The sequence below is a fragment of the Pogona vitticeps genome, chromosome 1, assembly GCF_051106095.1.
Source record: "Pogona vitticeps strain Pit_001003342236 chromosome 1, PviZW2.1, whole genome shotgun sequence".
Lineage (NCBI taxonomy): Eukaryota > Metazoa > Chordata > Lepidosauria > Squamata > Agamidae > Pogona > Pogona vitticeps.
The window spans coordinates 32,668,382-32,690,214 of NC_135783.1; the positions used below are offsets into that span (position 1 = coordinate 32,668,382).

Here is a 21,833-nt window from a genome sequence, read left to right on the forward strand (position 1 = left end):
GGCCAAAGTCTTATCTTTGGATTAATTAGACATAGATGGAGTTGGAGTCAACAGCCAAGCTACAAAACCCAAAATTATCTTGCACAAGATATTATCAGAAAGTCTAATAGGCACATGGATGAAAAATAGTCCTACCAGGGTAGTCTCGTTTTTCAAGATAAACATAAATAAAGATACAAATAGTATGCTATACATAGACTGTAGCATATAGAGCTGGGGCCATTTCTACGCACACCATTTTCCTATTCCGCTGGTATCCTGTACAATGCAATAAAGGGCTCAAAACTTTGTTCCTATTCATCAGCAAGGAGGCAGAGTATAAATTTTATGGCACAGCAGAGGCTAGGTATATCACACTATAAACTAGACATTTCACACATATACCTCTAACTCTGTGGTTCATGCCTGAAATGTTATTTTACCAACAATCCTATCTCATTATTTCCTCAAGGTCTCCCATTTGTGGGTAAAAGAAAAACCTGCCTAATATAAAGACTGTACTAGATTAGACAAGAGGCCTATCTAGCCTAGCATCCCATTTTCCACAGTGGCCAACCATAAGCCTTTGGGAGGGCCGTAAACAGGATATGCTCTTTGCTGCTGGAAATTCCCCAGGCAATTAATGCTGGCAGTCATTCTGGAAGAAGCAGAGAATGACAATGACTAGCATCCACTTATTGCTCCTGCATTTTTCTCATCCTCTCTTTTAAAGCCATCTAACTTGGCAATTACCACTACATCTTATGACAGTATATTTTATATAGTTGAATAAGTCCTTCTGTTGTCCACCTTGAATCTCCTGCCATTCAGCTTCACTGGGTAATTATTTATTTATTTGGATTATACTTTGCTTTTCTTCCAAAGAATGGCACTAAGGTATGTTATTGGGACACCACAAAGCACAGAGGTGATATTTGTGGCATAGGCGAAGTTTGCACATCTACGTGCATCTTTCTATAGGTATGTACATGCAAGAGCTCAGGTTAAGTAAACACTGAGTGTGGGAGAAAGGGCATACTAAATTTGATTCCAAGACTGAAAGAAAAAAACCAAGAAAACCTGTTAACACTGATAAAAGTAACTTCATACTTCACAAATGCAGACAACTATACAGTATTATGGAGGAACAAAAACGAGCATCAGTATCACACAAGATATCTTAGTGCTAATGAATATGCGTACAATCCTTTGTACTCCTAATAGAACTATATTTGTGCAATTTGAGGAAGGACACAATATAAGAGAAAAGGGGAATACAGCTTCATCAAAAAGAAGATGATCCCCCTTATAATGGTCTTGGCAGGCACTACAGGCATAAATAATCAGCAAGTAAGCTTGTGCTTAAGTTTCTTAGTAATATTTCTGAGACACATATTTCTTGGGAGAAGTAAACCACAAAAGGGTTAAATGTGAAAATACCGACAACAATATCCTAGCTCCTCAGTCTTCTAAAACAGTTTTTCTATACTCACCTCTCAGTAGCTGAGGGACACATTACTGCATGCTTATTATGCATTTTGAGACAATTTTGTTTTTTCAAAACATGCATGCAACACATGAACAGTAAGCAGATATTCTCCTAAATTTCGGCTTTTCATTGCAGCTTTTGTATAAATACTTCAGAACTCTCACAAATTGCAAGACATGAGCTTAAAAACAAAATTAAAAGCAAATTCATAATTTATCTCTAATGTCAGTACTGGATTTTGTGTATAATTCATTCAATGATCCTAATTTGTTAGATTAATAATTAAATTCCTATGTTTATCCTCAGTAAAACTGCTGGTTAGGATAAAGATTCTTATGTCTGGGAATGTGAGTGCAGTCAACAATATCTAGTCCCAGATACTATACAAAAAAAAAGATGTTGCAGGAGACATTCTTGTAAGATATTCTTGTCTCTCAAGACATTCTTGTGATGAAAACATAAAGAGTTTCGCCCTTAGATAACACATGAAGCATAAAAAGAATGTGCAAATGACTTCCCCTCCCTTGTAAACTGTGGAGCAGCGGTAAGGAACTTGAGAAAAACAACATTGTAGGGGATGCTTCCATCAGGGAACACAGAGCAAACAAGCTACTGTAGTCTCAAATAATGCAGCAGGTGCTTCATACAGCATTACACTAGCTGTGTACTAACCATCCAAGTGAAAGTGCTACAGAAACTGCAAATTTAGGCATGAATGCTCCAGGCCATTAACAGGTGCTTGGAGCAGTCATCCAAATCAAAGCAAGACAGTGGGAAAAGCCAAAGATTGGTTAACAGAGGCCTACAAAACGCATAAACTCCAATAAGGGCACATAAAATGTTTTGCCTGGCGGTAGAAAGAGGTTGGCGAGGTAAAGGAGGGGTGTGTATGGAGTGAACATCTTGCTGCATAAAGCTTTCAATGAAGGTTTTGCTATTTTGCACATGGAGCTCAAAATACAAGTGTTAACTAAGGAGCTGAGATCAGCACTTATATGTCCTCAGGTGGTTAGAAACAAAATAGAAAAGAACTTCTGACATTTGAGTAGAATACTGGAGCCATTTGATAACGCTCTGCTTGAGCATAAGTGGGTTTCCCCTATGGGAATTGTCCTAAAGAAAGCTCCAGGCAACTTTAAGCTGATTCATCACTTGTCAGAACCAGAAAGTGAATCAGTTAATGATTACGTTACTTTTCAAAGTCTGGACTTTTTCATATCTATCCTAAACAGCCAAATGCTAGTTCCTTCCAGCAGTAGTTAAAATAGGAAGTTAAGAAGAATCAGTGCATAGGCATCTGATTTGCAAGATGCACCTTTGTTTCCTTCCAAAATTCATGGGCTAAATATTATTAAAATATTTCTAGGCTTCCATTGTGATAGAATTTCCTTATAAACTGACAGATACTCTAATATCCACGTACAGGAAATAAACCTTTAGTTATATGGCTAGCTAATTCTTGTAGCTAGTACTGAGCTAGCAATAAGACATATACTGTTGTAGAGTTTTGAATTGTGTCTTTAAATTTCTCTGGCTGCTCAGCAGAAGTGCACGGATTCACAGAGCAGAATAGGTTCAAGTTCCCCAGATTAGTCCACCCCTTTTCTCATTTACTTGCACTTACAGTCTCAATAACTCACTCTTAGACATTACTACTAGTAGAAAAATAATAAAAAACATGTTCTTTATTTACAATTGTTTGCAATTTTTGTGCACTCAGTTTTTCTCTCTTAATTGAAATTAAAAGCTCTCTCCTCGTGTTCAAAGGAGACCATGTAATGGTCTGTAATGGCAAAACATAAGATATCGATGTACATAGGAGAAAGTGAGATAAAAAGAAGAATGTGTGTAGGATTATTACATTTACTGTGTTGTCACATTTTAAGTCACACTCCTAATTTGACTAAAGTGTAAGAAGTAACACTAACAAAATAGGTGATAAATTGATGTGCATTTCAGCCATTATATACACATCTGTACATATAAATTACAGAATATTTGATAAGACGGTAGGCAAGAGACTAGTCTAAAGTCACATGATGCAATTCTACTCATAAAATGATTGCTAAGCACTTAGAAGAACTTGAGCCCAAGCCCATAGGAGAGAAACAGGATAATACTAAAAATATCCAGGACACTGAAAACTAAATGTGGGGTTAGGAAAGTGTGAAGGCAAGAGGAGAAGGGGACGACAGACGATGACATGGTTGGACAGTGTCATCGAAGCTACCAACATGAATTTGAACCAACTCCAAGAGGCAGTGGAAGACAGGAGGGCCTGGCGTGCTCTGGTCTATGGGGTCACAAAGAGTCGGACACAACTAAACAACTAAACAACAACAACAAAATGGGTCCAAGCACAGCAATACTTTGCCTGTTTGCAGATCAGGTCTTCCACGTTCAAGCTGGATTGATTTTTTTGTAGGAAGAGCTTAAGATAACATCAGCTCCAAATATATGTCTTCCCAAAAACAGATACTATTCTTTTCAATGGAGATAATTTCTAGGTAGGTGGATACAGGATTCTTTGTTGTTGTTTAGTCGTTAAGTCGTGTCTGACTCTTCATGACCCCATGGACCAGAGCATGCCAGGCCCTCCTGTCTTCCACTGCCTCCTGGAGTTGGGTCAAAATCATGTTGGTATCTTCAATCACACTGTCCAACCATTTCATCCTCTGTCATCCCTTTCTCCTCTTTCCTCCACTCTTTCCAAACATCATGGTCTTTTCCAGGGGGTCTTCTCTTCTCATAAGATGGCCAAAGTATTGGAGCCTAAGCTTCAGGATCTGTCCTTCCAGTGAATACTCAGGTATGATTTCCTTTAGAATGGATAGGTTTGATCTCCTTGCAGTCCAGGGGACTCTCAAGAGGCTCCACCAGCACCACAATTCAAAAGCATCAATTCTTCGCTGGTCAGCCTTCATCATGGTCCAACTCTTACTTCCATACATCGCTACTGGAAAAACAATAGCTTTGACTATACAGACTTTTGTTGGCAAGGTGATGTCTCTGCTCTTTCCGATGCTGTCGAGGTTTGTCGCTTTCCTCCCAAGACGCAGGTGTCTTTTAATTTTGTGGCTGCTGTCTCCATCTGCAGTGATCATGGAACCCAAGAAGCTAAAATCTGTCACTGCCTCCATATCTTCCCCTTCTATTTGCAAGGAGGTGATGGGAACAGTGGCCATGATCTTAGTTTTTTTATATATTGAGCTTCATGTTTTGCGCTTCCTCTTTCACCCTCATTCTTCAATTCCTCCTCACTTTCTACCATCAGAGTGGTATCATCTGCATATCTAAGTTATTGATATTTCTCCTGGCAATCTTAATTCTGGTTTGGGATTCATCCAGTCCAGCCTTTCGCATGATGTATTCTACATATAAGTTAAATAATCAGGGAGACAGTATACAGCCTTGTCTTAATCCTTTCCCAATTTTGAACCAATCAGTTGTTCCATATGCAGTTCTAACTGTTGCTTCCTGTCCCACATATAGATTACTTAGGACATTGATAAGGTGGTCAGGCATTCCCATTTCTTTAAGAACTTGCCATAGTTGCTGTGGTTGATACAGTCAAAGGCTTTTGTGTAGTCAATAAAGCAGATGTTTTTCTGGAATTCTCTGGCTTTCTCCATAATCCAGCGCATGTTAGCAATTTGGTCTTGAGTTCCTCTGCCCCTTCGAAATCCAGCTTGTACTTCTGGGAGTTTTCGGTCCACATATTCCTGAAGCCTTCCTTGTAGGATTTTGAGCATAACCTTGCTAGTGTGTGAAATGAGTTCAATTGTACAGTAGTTGGAGCATTCTGTGGCACTGCCCTTGTTTGGGATTGGAAAATCCTCTGGCCACTCCTGAATTTTCCAAACTTGGTGGCATATTGAGTGTAGCACCTTAAAAGAGTCATATTTTAAGATTTTAAATAGTTCCACTGGAATCCCATCACCTCCACTGGCCTTGTTGTTAGCCATGCTTTCTAAGGCCCACTTGACTTCACTCTCCAGGATGTCTGGCTCAAGATCAGCAACCACTTTAGCTGGGTTGTCCGCAACATACAGATCTTTCTGGTGTAATTCCTCTGTGTATTCTTGCCGTCTACTCTTGATGTATTCTGCTTCTGCTAGATCCCTACCATTTGTAGCTCCACTATTCTTGAACAGATCTCTAGTTTTTCCTTTTCTATTATTTCCCTCTATATCTTTGCATCATTCATTTAAGAAGGCCCTCTTGTCTCTCCTTGCTTTATTTTGGAAGTCTGCATTCAATTTTCTATAACTTTCCCTATCTCCCTTGCATTTTGTTTCCCTTCTCTTCTCTGCTATTTCTAAGGCCTCATTGGACAGCCACTTTGCTTTCTTACAGGATTCTAGACTAACATAAATATATAGGTCTCCTCTACCTTTTGGGGAAAAATTTTAAATCATTTTTCATAACTGGAATGTTTCTTTCCTGGTATTAGACCACAAGTAATAATTTAGGAGAGTTTTCCAATCAAGAGATTCACTAGGTCTTAGTTAATGTTCCCAAACACTTATTTTTTTTAATGGATAATGCTCTGTAAGTCATGAAAAATAACATCCAGTTGCTTAAAAAAACAATTACAAAGAAGTCATTTGTTCTATTCATGCTACCCTTCAACAGATTTTGGAAAATGCTGCTCTGTGCAGCAAGCCCCTCAAGAGAACAGTTGGCACAGCCAAAAGAGGTTTGTAGGCAAAAATAAGCAGGTGGCATTCTGGTGCTTCCCCCTCCCCCCCATCTTGGACTACAAGTGAGGTAATGCAATCCGAACAAGGTCAAGTTGTTGTTTTTCCTCCTATAGTAAGTGCAGCGACCAACAGACAAAAGCACAAATAGTCATGAGGAGAAGGCTGTGTACCAAGCATCTTTGAAGGGGAAATGCAGCAGAAGTAAATACATTTTGAATTCTTTGCTTTATAAGTTTAGACTTTTTTTAAACCCACACTTATCCAAGCATACAAGGTTCATAGCACTTAAAATAATCTATAAATGCACAGGATGAAAAGCCTGCCAAAATATTAAGTTCAGTAAAACTGAAACACTGAACATTCTCATACAAGCTTAAACTAAAACCATTTGAAAACATCTCAAAGAAACAAGGATATATCTTCCCATTATTTCTATAATAACATTTAAATTACATTCAGTACAAAGAGAACAAAATCAAACATGGTATATATAAAATCTGAGTATGTGGTTTAAAAATAAAATTCTGTTCCTCTCTCTAATTCGTGTGGCTACAATTTAGAAATATTTGTACATTGGGGCACATTGGGTGTGGTGTTGGTGTACTGCCCTCTAGTCTCTCTGCATAAACTGCTGCAGTTGATTTCAGGTAGGGTGTACAAAGGATTGCCTGGTGCCGCTCAGAACTTCAGACTAATTATGTGGCTCTCATAATACAGTGGTGCCCCACAAGACAATGTTAATTCATTCCATTGAAATCGTTGACTTGTAAAAACATCGTCTTGCAAAAAGCGTTTCCCCACTGGAATGCATTGAAATACGTTTAATGCGTTCCAATGGGGGGAAATCGTCGTCGTTCTGTGCAAATCGTCCATAGGGAAGCCATTTTGTGAAGCGTCAATCAGCTGTTAAAATTGCTGTCTTGCAAAGCATCAGTCCTGAAAACACCCCTTTTGCAAAGCGCCGAGAAGCTGTTAAAATCATCATCTTGCGAAAAACGGTCTGCGAAGCATGGACCCAAACATTGTCCAGTGAAAATCGCCCATAGGAAACACTGTTTTGCGAAGCGCTATAGCGACTGCAAAAACTCATTGTCATGCGGATTTGTCATTTTTGCGAGGTCATCGTCTAGCGGGGCACCACTGTATCACATAATTACAACATATGGAACACAACATGCTCTAGATTTGGTCTTCCCAACTGAACAGGGGAATAGTATCTGAAAGTGGGGAATCTGAATGTAAGAGCCATGCTATATCAGACCAAAGACCTTTCCAGTCTAGTGTTCTAATCCACAATAACTACATGCCTGTCCAAAGTCCACAAGGAGGGCATGAATACAGTAGTGCTGTCCTACATGTTACCCAGCAACTGGTATACATAGGCAAGCTACCACCGACACTAGACCTCATGATTAGTATATTTCCTTTTACATGCTAGATCATTTTATGTGGCTTTGCCCCACTGTGGGTGTAGGAAGCCCATTAAAATGGCCTGCATCAATATTTAGTGCACTCCTGAGTGCTCTAGATCAGCCACTCTCAATCTTTTCTTTTCATTTCTTTTTGACCACAGCCCTTTTTGGAGCTCTTCTCAGGTTCCGGGGCCCCTGTCAGACCAGGATACAAAATGAACAAATGAATAGATTTGTTTTCAGTCTATAGCTCAGTTCAAATGTGCTAGGGTCAACAAAGTAGAGAATTGCCACTCTAGATAATTTGGTGTGGTAGGTGTTCCTGTTGAAATTCTACATGGCTTCTGCTTGCTTGCTTGCTTTTAACCCCACTTTTCTCCTTAAAAGGACCGTAGGCATCTTACAACATTAAAAGGACAATACAGTGGTGCCTCGTTTGATGAGGATAATCCATTCCAGCAAAGTCGCTGTTAAGTGATATCCTCGCCAAGTGAAACAAAAAATCCATTGAAATGCATTGAAAATCTGTTCAGTGCATTCCAATGGGCTGAATAACTCACAGTCCATCGAAGATCCTCCATAGGGCGGCCATTTTCTGCTCCCTGTCTTGCGAAAAAGTCTTCCTAAACACAGCGGGGAACCATTTTGTACACCCGGTGGCCATTTTGAAACCCGACGATCAGCTGTTTTTGATCATCGTAATGCGAAGGATCAGTTCCCAAAGCAGGCAACCGATCATCGCAAAGCAAAAAAACCCCAAACATCATTTTGCGATCGCAAAAGTGATCGCAAAAACTTCATCATGAAGTGGATTCATCGTCAAGCGTAAGTGTTAAGCGGGGCACCACTGTACTGTAAAGCTAAAAATATTAAATATACAAATATTTTAAAACAATTAAACAAGTATATTAAAATGATGAACAAAATCAATACTAAAGACACATTTAAAAGCAACAGAGACAATCATCCAATTTGAAAAAACCCCTCTCAGACTGCCAGTCATTAAGGAAAACACTGTCTGAAGATAAAGGACTTTGTCGGCTTGTGGAAGGACTGCAAAGATGGGGCCAGACTGGCTTTCTGTGGGGATGCTTACTCTGCAACACTGGTGAAACCAGACAAATTGTTTTCTTCTCTGCTATTGTATTTCTCAGTGAAATCCAGGGAGCTTTTCTGAATAGTGAAATTTTTGAAATCTGGCTTACAGAAAGATCTAGAAGAAGCCTTTTGTCTGTTACAAGATATTTGTAAGACACTTTGAGTGTAAAGTTGCTCATATTCCTGTCATTACTTAGACTCAAAAAACAATAAATTAATAAAGAGTTTGGCGTACTATGTGGTCATTTTCTTGGATAACTTTTGGTTACTGGTGAGTGTGGACAAAGTGCTTGAAGTACAGCCATTAACCTGTATGTTAAACTTATCTTTTCCATCTTATTACTGTACATTTAGCAAGGAGAGGACAGCAAACATCTCATTTAGAGTTACAGTGATTCCAGTTTGTTTTTAAATTAAGTTTTATACTGACCACTTAGAAGTCTGCTCTACACCCAGATGACATGAACAAGAATATGACAGCAGTCAACATTCCCTTCCTAGGCAAAGTGACTGAAAGAGTAATGTCTAACTACCTTTATAAAAAATAAATTGCCTAGATTCATTTCAAGTACTATTTGATCTTGACTGGGGACAGCAAGTGCCTTGGTTGATCTGTTGAATGCTCTTTTGGAAGAGAAAGAAAAGGAAAGTATGACCTTGTTGATTTTCCATGACCTCTTGGCAGCTCTTAATACTATTAACCAGGATATAATTAAGGACACCTTGTCCAGACCAGATGTAACAGGCACCATTTGTTGGTGGGTTCTCCTGTTACTTGAACAGCTATGTTCAGGGGGAAAAAACTGTCTTAGAAGTTGTCCTTGTCTGGCCCTCTGTCAGCTACATTTTAGTTAAAGCTAAGGCCCCACAAGTTTAAATTTCTCTCTAATGCCATTTATCATTTAAATAAAACTACTGGAATAGGCTACCCAGAGATTTGACCTCAGGTTTCATTTGATTTTTTAAATATAGAAATAATACAGTGGTGCCTCGCTTAACAATTGCCTAGCTTAATGAGGAAATCGCTTGATGATTAGTTTTTTGCGATTGTTTAAATGATGGTTTAAATCGGAAAAATCCGCTTCACGATGATCGGTTCCCTGCCTCGAGAATTTACGACAATCTAAAAACAGCTGATCGTCGGGTTTCAAAATGGCCACCGGGTGTACAAAATGCCCCCCTGCTGTTTTCTAGGATGGATTCCTCACTTTATAGGCACCAAAAATGGCCGCCCCTATGGAGGATCTTCACTGGACTGTGAGTTTTCAGCCCATTGGAACACATTGAAGGGTTTTCAATGTGTTTCAATTGGCTTTTTAATTTCAATTAACAAGGATTTTGCTCTACAGTGATTTCGCTGGAACGGATTATCCTCGTTAAGCGAGGCACCACTGTACCTTGTTCTTCATTACCTTCCATCACTGTATCACATGTAGGTGAAGCTGTGGCTGTACTGAATCAGTGCTTGTGTATGGTATGGTAATGGATAGATGGTAGGAACAGAGACGCCATACAAGTAAATAATGTTAAGCATGCCCTGCATAGGATTCCACACATCTTACTATGTTATGTTCACAGGTTATGGATACCTACTGATTAAGTATTAGAGGTTCAAGTGATCGTTGATGTTAAAACTGATTTATCAATTCCAAATTTGCAGCTGGAGCCTCATGTAGATAGAGGGAGAGTAGCCATAATTTTCTATCATCCCCTTTTTAGACAATTGATATGCATTAAACCTAGGACCTTTAAAATGGTACATAAACTGTAGCTGATCAGGCTTATTAAAGATTATATACAGAAATCTGCTTTCAGCCACCTCTTGGCTAGCAAATCTATGTACACTTTCCTGAAAGAAAGTTCCACTGAACTCACTGGAGCATGTACTATCTGAATAGACTTGTACAGGATTCTGGAACTCAGAAAGAGATTCTGGACCTGGCACACCTAGTCCCAAAATTCTCTCCCAATTTCCCAATTGGTTTCTGAGAAGAACAGAGACTTGTGCCCTTATGTTGGGTAGGTACAGCCCATATGCCTGCCAACTCACACATGATTGCTCCTGATGGCTACAGTAGCTTTTTGAGAGGGGAAGGTGGTAATGGTAAGCTGAGCATTCCATCTTCAACATTTATACTTAGTTAATTCCTTTGTCATACAAAATGCATTCATATGATTAGTTTATCAGTATGCAATTTCACCCACTATATATAGATTTTTTTTATTCTGCATGTGTGTTTAGTTCTCTACTTCAATTTGCTAATTATCCTTGGTACTAATTTCTGCTTCTCTGTAATGCCTTGCAATGTGTCACTGCTAATCATCTGCAAAAATGGGAAAGCATTCTGTATTCCAAATAGTTTATTTCTTACTAATATGCTGAATATATTGTATTATATTTTATTGAATGTGCTAAGTGTCACTTGCTATTGACATTCGTTAGTTTGCTAGATTAACTCTCTTGTATCTTGTTGTGCTTTTGGTTTTTGTGACACATTTGCTAGGCTATGATAACTTGCTATTGTGCTGTTGCTTTATGAGAACAGATTTGCAAATACATGCAACAGCTGTATATCTTAGATCAACAGAGATTTCCTTGTCTCCATCATCTAACTTGAAATTTTTATGACTGGGTCCAACTGATGAACTATGTGTTTCTAGTTTTAAAAGATTTATACCTGAAAAACGTATGTCTGCCCACTTTGGTATACAGTCAAATTTTGCTGTTCTTCCTGGAGATTCAAGAGATCTATTGGTAGGAGCAGACAGCCACATTCAACTACATGTATATGCCATGTGTATATGTCCAAAAAGGTAAGGAAGTATATCATTTTCAAATCTACAAAAGCACTCTGCCATTCTTAGCATCCACATGTATATGCATGTGATATTTTGGACGCTCATTGCAACAGAGATCTCTTCTATTATTTTGGAATGTGTACATTTGTAGCATGTAGTAGATACCTGTGATGCACCATATGATGGCATGAAACTATAGCACACCCAGAGACAGACTAAGTATACCTCCTGCTGCAAGCCTTCTGATCTAACTAGTGTTTCCCAGAGGGGCATGTGTGTGGCTCTCATTAACCCCAAGTTAAGAGAAGATGTGCAAATGCAACTAAAGTACTAAATTTGCCCTTCAGTTCTTTTTGCCATTCAATTACTGATGTTATTAACCTCTTCTGCACACCTTATGGCTACATTAGTACATCATAGACATTTGTATTGCTTCAGCTACTAGCATTGCCCACACAAACTAATATAGTATCTAGAATACCACCCTCCCTTCAGGTATACCCTTACAGATAAGACAATAATGAAGTCCAGAAGCTAACTTGCTTTTACCCAGGCATTTTTCTAATCTGATGTCTATTATGGAACAGGCACTACTAATCTTTTGGAATGGGGAAAATACAGTGGAAGTTGTATTGCAAAGAATGTGAAGAGAAGACTGTGAAGCTTTTTATTAAAAATAGGGAAAGGTCAGTACCCTCTCCCCCAAAATATACTATGAAGGCATGTAGGAATTATTACACCACAGTCCTTCCTTTATTGAATTCAATCTAAAAAAGAAAACAACAAAAAGGAAAAAGTTTCACTTTCATTCTTTGGACGCTATGGAATATTCTTTGACACAGAATCTCGTATTGAAATATTTGAAAAACCTGGACCTTTTATTGAAAACTTCTTAACAGAGAAGTCTTAAGGCTACAATCTGAAATTAAAGACAGCTAAATTATTGAATCTAGTGAGATTAAAATTACCTTATCTTTTGGAAGTCTGGCAACAACACAGTAGTGACTTACACTAGTGTGACTGAACTGAAATGAGCTTTGTGTTTTAGACATCCAGAGTCCAACCAAAACTTACCTGGGAGTAAGCACTATTGGGTTAAACAGAGTTTTGTATTTTTGAACTCAACAAACTCTGCGTCCAGTAAGCATGCTTGATTTAGCTGCCCAGAGTGGTAGAATATACCAGATGGGCAGGATATCAATCAATCAATCAGTCAATCAATCAATCAATAAAATTACAGCCTTAAAATAAAAGCAATATATTGTTACAACATAGTTATATCATTTTAACCACACATTAAAATTAGCTACTACTAATGAAGCACCTTGTTTCTTCTGGTATCCCAAAATAAAATCAAGAATAATGTTCTTAATTCACTTCCTTAAAACACTACATGCATGCAGATTTCTTGTCCATCCAAACAATATCCATTAAGATATTTCCATAATGAGAGAGCAGAGGACTTTTTTCAGCCACAGCTATTGTTGCCAAACAAAACGGTCATCATCTGCTTCATAAACTGCATTTATATAAGTGAGCATTTATCAGGCAATGGTTATGCTTGTTTCTGTTGTATATGTAGCTACACTGCATATTTGTAAACCTGAAAGCTCTAAATGAAAGAGTTATTTCAAGCCTGTGATGTTTAATTGTCCAGCTGCATCCTAACTGAGATGACAGGTCCCTAACAATATTGTCCATGCACTGGCAGCCTCAAAAAACAGACTACAGTAATATAATGCTTTCTATATGGGTCTTCTCTTGAAGCTGATATGAAAGTGTCAGGAGGTTGAGAATGTGGTGGACAGGCTGGTCTCTGGGGTGAGAAAATTTGTTCATATCTCTCCAACTCTGGTTCATTTGCACTGGTTACTGTTCTACCTCTGTGCCATGTTCAAGTTCCTGGTATGAACTTATAAAGACCTAAGTGGTTTTGGACCTCACTACCTGTCAGAATATCTTCTCCCATATTCTGCTTCCCATCTTACCCAGTCTACCCAGGCCTTCTGCTTAGGGTGCCAACACCAAGGGAAAACCATAAGACATCTACAACAAATTGTTTTTTTTTCTGCAATGGCTCCTTTCACCTGGAATGCCCTCCCACAGGACATCCATTAGGCCCCCTCCCGTCAGACTTTTAAGAAGCTCCTGAAGACTGAACTTTTCAGGGAAGCTTTTGGGGAGGCATTCCGTAGTTAAAGGAAGGGAGAAAAAGGGGTGGAAGGAACACCTTAATTCTATTGCTAATGTTATTGCCCTTTGGCACTGAAAATTATTGTTTAGTTACAATGTCTGTTTTTCCTTGGTTATTTATATGATCCTTATTGTTACATATTACTTTGTTTTTATGTTGTAAACCACCCAAAGTAGTGGTTTCCAATACAGTGGGGTCTTGACTTGAGAACTTAATCCGTATTGGAAGGTGGTTCTCAAGTCAAAAAGTCTGTAGGTCAAGTCTCCATTGACCTACAGTGCATTGAAAACCGATTAATCCCGTAACAGGCCGTTTTTGTTCCATTTTGGTTTTTTTTCTGGTCTGTAAGTCAAATCTCAGTCTGCAAGTCAAACCTAAATTTTGCGGCCAGAGAAGTCTGTAACTCGAAAAGTCTGTAAGTCAAGCCGTCTGTAAGTCAAGGGTCCACTGTAGATGGGTAGCATAAAAAATCAAATCAAATCAATCAATCAACTTTAAGACAGGAATGGAGGCTCTTTGGCCCTCCAGGTTTGTTTGGGTTTTTTTGTGTTTTTTTTGTTGTTGTTTTTATTTCAGTTCACAACACCCCCAGCCAGCATAGAAAGTGGACTGGAATTTCCCCATCTTTATTTTCATGCAAATCCCTTCCAATTTTCTGCACCCAGGGCATCATCAAGAGGCTGACCTAATATCCCAAAGAAAGATAGGCAGGCTGCAATGTCAGGCATCCTATTTAGTCAGAGCTTGTGTTGCAATGTTGCTATTGTTAGAAAACTGTTAAAACTCTAAATATTAACCAGCTGATTTATGGTTCTTACAATTGTTTTTGTTTTTATTCTATCTTACCTGAAAATAACTTCCAATAAATCTGGGGAACACATCTCACAAACCATGTTTGTATTTCTAGCTAAAAACAAAGAACAAACAGATAGACAGGGAGGCAGGGAGGCAGACAGATAGACAGATATATATACAAATAACAGGATGGAAAAAAATTAGGAAGAGAGGAGGTCCTTGAAAAGCCTAACAGAGAAAAGCAAATGACAGGATTAAGGAAACTAACAACTGAACACAGAAATGTTCTAGTATCACCCACTGTGAGGTAACAGTATCTGAGCTATAGATATGTTAGTCAAAGGTATCTATAGCACAAATAATTAGGTTAGTGCAGCAAGCTAACCACATGCTTTGAACTCTGCATGCAGTTGGTATATTAACCTTTCTTTCACCTAGTTGGTTACCCTCATCATAGCTTCACACATACTTGTGGGCTCATGACCTACACTCTGTCCTCATTAACACATCATTTATGGCATGCAACCATGTTGGAATGGATACTCAAGAGGTTTGTATAGTGGAAAACATATTTCTTAGTGCATGAATTTTCAAATACTATGAGCGAATAAGTGTCTTTCACTTCCTATGTGTACTATTGTTTAAAGATTACAGGCTCAGCCTCAGAGACGTTCATGCACCAAACACCCCTACAAAAAGATAAACAAAAGCTACAGGATGCAGGCATACCTACTATATATATATTTATTTATTTGTATTTAGGATCAAAAGAAAATAGTTGCACAGTGGTAGATTCAAAGAAGGGCTGCTTGCTTGAATTGACTGACCTACACCAGTCTTCCTTAACTTGATGTTCTTCAGATTTTTGAATGTCAATTTTCATAATTTCTCCTGACTGATGATGTTAGCAGGGGCTGATTGAGGCTGTAGTTCAAAATATTTGAGAGGCATCACTCTACTTTATGTATTCAATAGATATATGAGTCCACTATGTATACACATCATGCATACATATAGCCAGGTTAGATACAGTATCATATTTATTGTCCACCCTCAGAGAACACAACCTGTTAGAGCCATATTGTCTGTTGTTTTTCCCATTTATGTGTTACATTCCATTTTTCTGTTGACATTCATGTTATATTCTATTTTTCTGCATACAGCTGGTTCTGCCTTGGGAAGGACAGAGAAAAAACAGATTTATAGATTTTTTTTTCATTTACATGGATCTATGCATGTAGAACAACAGGTTCATATATGCTGGGCCAGTTTTGTTTAGAGCTACAAGGGAAACTAGACAAGGATGTAGAAACTAATTTAGACCAGACAAGAGACATGAAGGGTTTTCTCCCAAAGAATCAGAATCAACAGAGGTGTGAAAGAAGGATGCACTATTTCTGGTGTTGCAGTCATCCCATTTACTCTTCTACTAAACAGATTTCTGTATTGTTTCCAAATATGCAATATCTACTTGATTTAAAAAATAACAGGACAAAAGAAATGTATGTGCATATACTTTTGGAGGCAGCTCTATTCTCAAACTACTTTCGTGACTATTAGAAAACTATGACCCATCTCCAGCTACGTCTATTTAATATCACAATGAATTTACACTGAGCAAGCAAAGAAAAAGAAAAGAAAAGGCAAAGTGGGGCAGCAATATTTTAGGGTTGTGAATGAAACAGTACGTGATGCAAAAGGTCTCCCCAGGATCCTTTGCAATATCACAAAGGATTCAAACATGCCATTCTAAGATCACGTGCCTCAGCAACATCATTCTATTGCAAGCTGGAAGAATCTCCACAGCTGTCCAAGCAGCTGATCCTCCAATCAAGCAAATAATGCGGCAAGATTACAAAATAGAAGGCTATGACAGCCCAGCTCCTTCTTACATCAAGAACATTCATAAGGCATATGAGTCATCTTGGCACCAAAGAGCTCTTTGAAGATTAATTCTGTTTTCAGATATCTGAAATGGAGCCATTTTTGCTGCTGCAAATACAGAGAGACAGACAGACAGACACACACACACACACACACACAAAGCTATATAGCAACAAATTTATAATCTCATTGTTATATAGGTATAATGTTTCAATCTTCTTAGAATACTAATTCTTTAAGTTCATTACTGTTTTCTACTTCACTTCAATGCCATATTGCAATCTAAGTATCTCTGATACATATTGAAAATAAACAGCCAATGCTAACCCTGAAGCAAAGTTCAAGTTTGCAGAATGGTGTCATTAATGTGACCATACAATACAAAGGATGATGCTATCATTTTAGGCGAAATAACAAGACCATGTCTTCTACACAGGTCCTGTCCAGACTGGTATATTGCTTGCTATTTGAGTTGCTTTTGGTGCATTTAGGTTTGAATCAGATTATGACACACATATTCTGATTTAAGACTGGTCCATCTCACCTTCTTTTAGAGTTATTCTGCTCCTTTTTGGCACAGCTCTATGGCTGCTTTCCCCCCCCCCCCCCCAGATTCAGCATGCACCTAATTATCCCTTTATGTATCCTGTGTGGATAGTTAGTTCACACCCAAATGGAGCTGTGGGTAGTGTTATCTGAACTTACAATCCTGTGACATATTAGGTGGGCTCTGACCTTTTTAAATGGACAACGAGGAAACCTCCTCCTTTATTTTAATTTTCTCTACCACTTTATTTTTATAGAACATTTCCCTTATCAATGCAGAGCTATTCTAGAATAATGACGAACATTGATAGCATTATATGTATCATGCTAGGTAAATGCATTGCTGTTTCACTATGTCACTTGCTTTATATAACAAAAAGAAGGAATGTCACCATGGCCCTCTGAATGATGGCTGCAGGAAAAGGTGGGAAGAGGGGCTGGATTGGCCTCCCTTCTCCAAATTCATTAACAGATGACAACATCTCTCTCTCCCCACATTATTTTTCATTTAGTAGTTGCTTGGGGAAGAAGGAGATCTGTGGAAATTAAGTAAAAGCAATTGCTGGCAAAACCAGCTGAATTGGAGACTATCTTTCCTCAACCACACATTCACGTACACCCTCCTGAAGACTAAAGCACCTCTCTTTGAGTTGCCCGCTCAGGCTCCGCCACCCCCACAAGGCAGTGCAGATCCAGCAAAAACCCAGCTGAGGAAAAAGGTGGGGGAAGTTCTCCATTCTATCTGCCCAACCTTACCCCAATATTTCCCTTTGTACTGGTACTGCCAGTACCACCACAGCTGTCCTTGCCTGCTGTTGCTATTGCTTCCTTACTTTTGAGCAAACCAGGTAAACCCTACTTATTAGTAAACTGGCAATCCACAGATCTGTCTCGACCCTTCCCACAGGAGAATAAATATCTCCACTGTGAAAGATAGGTTAATTACCTGTAACTGTGGTAATCTGTGAATTCACACATATGGGTTGATTCTGCGCCTGTGCGGAGCTCATCCCAGAACATCCTAGAGCGCAAAAGAAAGGATCCATTGTGCATGTCCACATGCCTAACAGCTTCCCCTCAGTTCTTCCTAGTCCATTGCCTAAAAGGAAGGTTCGGCATGATTTACTGAGGGGACGAAGAGTGAGCTGTGTGAATTCACAGGTAACTACTTAAAGAACTACAGTTACAGGTAAATAACCTGTCCTTATTCATCGTGGTCCCTGGTAAATCACACATATGTCCATATAGCAAACTCACTTACGAAATGGTAGGAAGTCACAGAAGCACAGACTATAAGATGGCTCTGCTGAAAGTGGGAAACATTTTGTCTCTGATGTCTAGCCTATAGTGCTTGACAAATGTCAAAAACTGAGCCCAGGTTACAACATTGAAATGTTGTAGAGCTGAAAACCCTTCCAAAATGCAGCAGAAGAGGACATCACTCTAGTAGAATGACTCTTTATGCGGTCAGGAAGTGGTGTTTTATCCATTGTTAGCAAAGTCTGATGGTGTTAATCAGCCACTTGGCTCGGTATTATGGGGTGTTCTGTAGTTTTAGTCCTGTAAGTGTAAAATGGCAGTGCTCTTCAAACATCTAGAGTGTGAATTGACCTCTCTAGAGAGGAAGCAGGCAATGGAAAAAAAAAAACATTATGACAGGCTGATGAAGATGAAATTTTAATGGCACCATAGGTAGAAAGGAGATGTCAGGAAAGGCAAATACTTTCTTTTTGAAAAACTGCAGAAAAGGAGTGTCATGTGTTAGGGCAGCCAGTTCACTGACTCTCTAGCCAAAGCAATGGAGAAAAAGGAGCCTGCCTTGTAAGTAAGTAGCCTCAAGTCAGGACTCAGTCACACGGCTGATTCACATCAATTCCAGTCCCAGTCTTGTGGTACATGAATTGGTACATACATTTACTTTGGCTTGCATTAATTTGATGTATTTCTGATAATTAAAACCAGTTTGGGAAGCTACACTGAAATCAACTACATTTCCATTCTGTTTAAGGAACACACGAAAATGTTTACTTCATTTTCTTTTTTAAGCAAGTGATATAACGCTAAATTGATGTCTCCACCTGATGTCCTTTACTTTCAAGCATGGGGAAAACACCACAGATGACTGATGAAAAAATATGGTTTTATTGGTCAAATGAGAGAACAGGGGAGGTGTTTCTAATATTGAACACATTGATGAAGTGATGCAGAAATAAATTCTTGACAACAACAAAAATTTGTACACAATCACATCACACTAAGTGATACAATGCTAAACATTTTAATGAATACAAACTTTCAACGGAAAAGTGGTGGTGCTCCTGCCTCCCAAAATTCACATTGGCATAAATTAAAATTACAGCAGGATTCACAACCACCACACTGAATTGAATCAAGTTAGGAAGCAAGGTATTTTAAAAAGGCCCTACTCAAAAAAGCTCATTTTGCCCCAAAATTCAACTTTACTTGTGCACCATGTGCCCAGAAATGTATAAATCAATTTAAATAACATTAAAACTGTTTCTACTGTAGTTTTATTGCCAATGTGACCTAGCCCTTAGTTGTGGTTATCAGCTCAAAACATAGATGCATCTGTTGATTCAAAACTAGGGGAAAAGACCACTGAGGTGGTGGTCCTCTGGAAGGAAAAACATTTAGTAAGCTGCAAAGGAATTTTTTGAGTATTTTGTCACTGTATAATTGTGATGCTTTGGAACCAGTCGGCTAAATAGCAACAATGGCAGACAAGTACACCTTAATAGTAGAAAAAGAAAGACAGTAGTGAGAGGAGGGGTATAGAGCTGGTTCTACTAGGAAGGCTGCAAATTCAATACATTTCTGCCACATATAATTGTAGGATCTCCTAGCAGAAGGCTAGGTCTAAAATCCTTTTTAGTGTTGGTGAACCTTCCACATTCTCATGTTCAGTGTTGCCAGATCAGGATGGTAAATTAACCTGTTGTTCTGAGAAAGGAGGTGGGGCACATGAGGCAGATTGAGGAAGCCTAACGCTATCTGCTTTAGGGCAGTGAACCCTGGTTACAAAGGCCACCACGGAGCAATAAGAATCATGTTGGTGTGCTTGCAATGAAGCTTGACAATGACCTTGTGTAGCAAGGGAATTGGAGGAAATAGAATAGGTGCTTTGTCCATTTGAGCATGAATGCATCCCTGAGGTACAGATGACTGAGGCCTGCTTTGGAGCTGTACCTGTGACACTATGTTTAATGGTGTGGCAAAGCGATCTACTCTCAGCTTGCCCCAGTGACTGCAGAAGCTGTTGTAAATATCAGGTGCTAATTCCCATTATTGATTCCATGCTTGGTAGCTGCAATTGTGTGCTACACTGTTCTACTCTCCAGCAAGATGTATAGCTACAGAGGAAATGTGGTTCGACAGACACCATTCCCAAAGCTGAACTGCAAGGAACAAAAGATGTTGAGAGTGCTTTCCCACTTTCTTGTGTAGTACATGCTGGTCGTGAGGTGCCATTAGACAGAATAGAACAGTACATGGCTTTGTCCATCAGCAAATTGAATTTAAGTTAGCTTTATATGCAGATGATTTATTATTCTGTACAGTAGTGCCTCACATTACGATGTTAATTCGTTCCAGCGAAATCGCTGTAGAACGAAAACATCGTTAAGCAACATTAAAAAGCCCATACAAATGCATTAAAACCTGATTAATGTGTTCCTATGGGCTTGAAACTCACCGTCCAGTGAAGATCCTTCATAGCGCGGCCATTTTCGCTGCCCGTGCAGCAAGGAATCCATCCCAGAAAAGAGCTGGGAGCCATTTTTTTACCCAGCGGCCATTTTGAAACTGCCGATCAGCTGGCCGAAAATCATCGTTTTGTGAGAATCAGTTCCTGAAGCAGGTAACCGATCATCGCAAAGTGAAATTCCCCCATAGGAAACATCATTTTGCGATCGCTTTTGTGATCGCAAAACTTTGTCATGATGCAATTTCATCGTTAAATGGGGCACTCGTCTTGCGAGGCACCACTGTAGTAGCAAAACATTACCCCTTCACGGACTGCTCCCTTCTCATGGCAAAGGGGCTTGAGTAATTCAGAGAAGCTATGGGCTATGCCGTGCAGGGACACCCAAGACGGACAGGTCATAGTGGAGAGTTCTAACTAAAAACAATCCACTTGGAGCAGGAACTGGCAAGCCACTCCAGTATCTTTGCAAAGAAAACTCCATGGACAGAAACAAAAGGCTAAAAGCTATGACGCTGGAAGATAAGCGCCTCAGGTCGTAAGGCGTCCAACATGCTACTGAGGAAGAGCAGAGGAGAAGTACAAATAGCTCCAGAGCTAATGAAGTGGTTGGGCCAAAGCCAAAAGGATGTTCAGCTGTGGATGTGCCTGGAAGTGAAAGGAAAGTCCAATGCCACAAAGAAAAATACTGTATAGGAACCTGGAATGTAAGATCTATGAACCTTGGGAAGCTGGATGTGGTCAAACAGGAGATGGCAAGAATAAATATTGACATCCTGAGCGTCAGTGAACTAAAATGGACAGGAATGAGAGAAATCAATTCAGACGATTATCATATCTACTATTGTGGGCAAGAAACCTGTAGAAGAAATAGAGTAGCCCTCATAGTAAAAAAAAAAAAAACAGTGGGAATAGCTGTACTGGGATACAATCTCAAAAATGAAAAAATGAATTCAGCATAAATCCATGGCAGACCTTTCAACATCACAGTAATCCATGTTTATGCACCAACCACCGATGCTGAAGAGGCTGAAATTGACCAATTCTATGAAGACTTACAACACCTTCTAGAACTGACACCAAATAAAGATGTTCTTCTCTTTATAGGGGATTGGAATCCTAAAGTAGGGAGTCAAGAGATAAAACTAACAACAGGCAAATTTGGCCTTGGAGTTTAAAACAAAGCAGGGCAAAGGCTAATAAAGTTTTGTCA

General features: G+C 39.1%; 1 protein-coding gene and 1 long non-coding RNA gene across 8 annotated transcripts in view; one reads left to right on the forward strand and one right to left on the reverse strand.

Annotated features, from left to right (window-relative positions):
• The window catches only part of ESRRG (estrogen related receptor gamma), a 611,234-nt gene that overhangs the window by 518,625 nt on the left and 70,776 nt on the right, over positions 1-21,833 (reverse strand). The gene's annotated exons all lie outside the window — the stretch shown is intronic.
• Positions 1-21,833, forward strand: part of LOC144585786 (uncharacterized) — a 30,843-nt gene continuing 9,010 nt past the window's right edge. Inside the window, exon 1 of the long non-coding RNA XR_013540340.1 lies at positions 1-21,833. This exon is cut by the window's right edge and continues 7,951 nt beyond it. This is a non-coding gene — a long non-coding RNA (uncharacterized LOC144585786).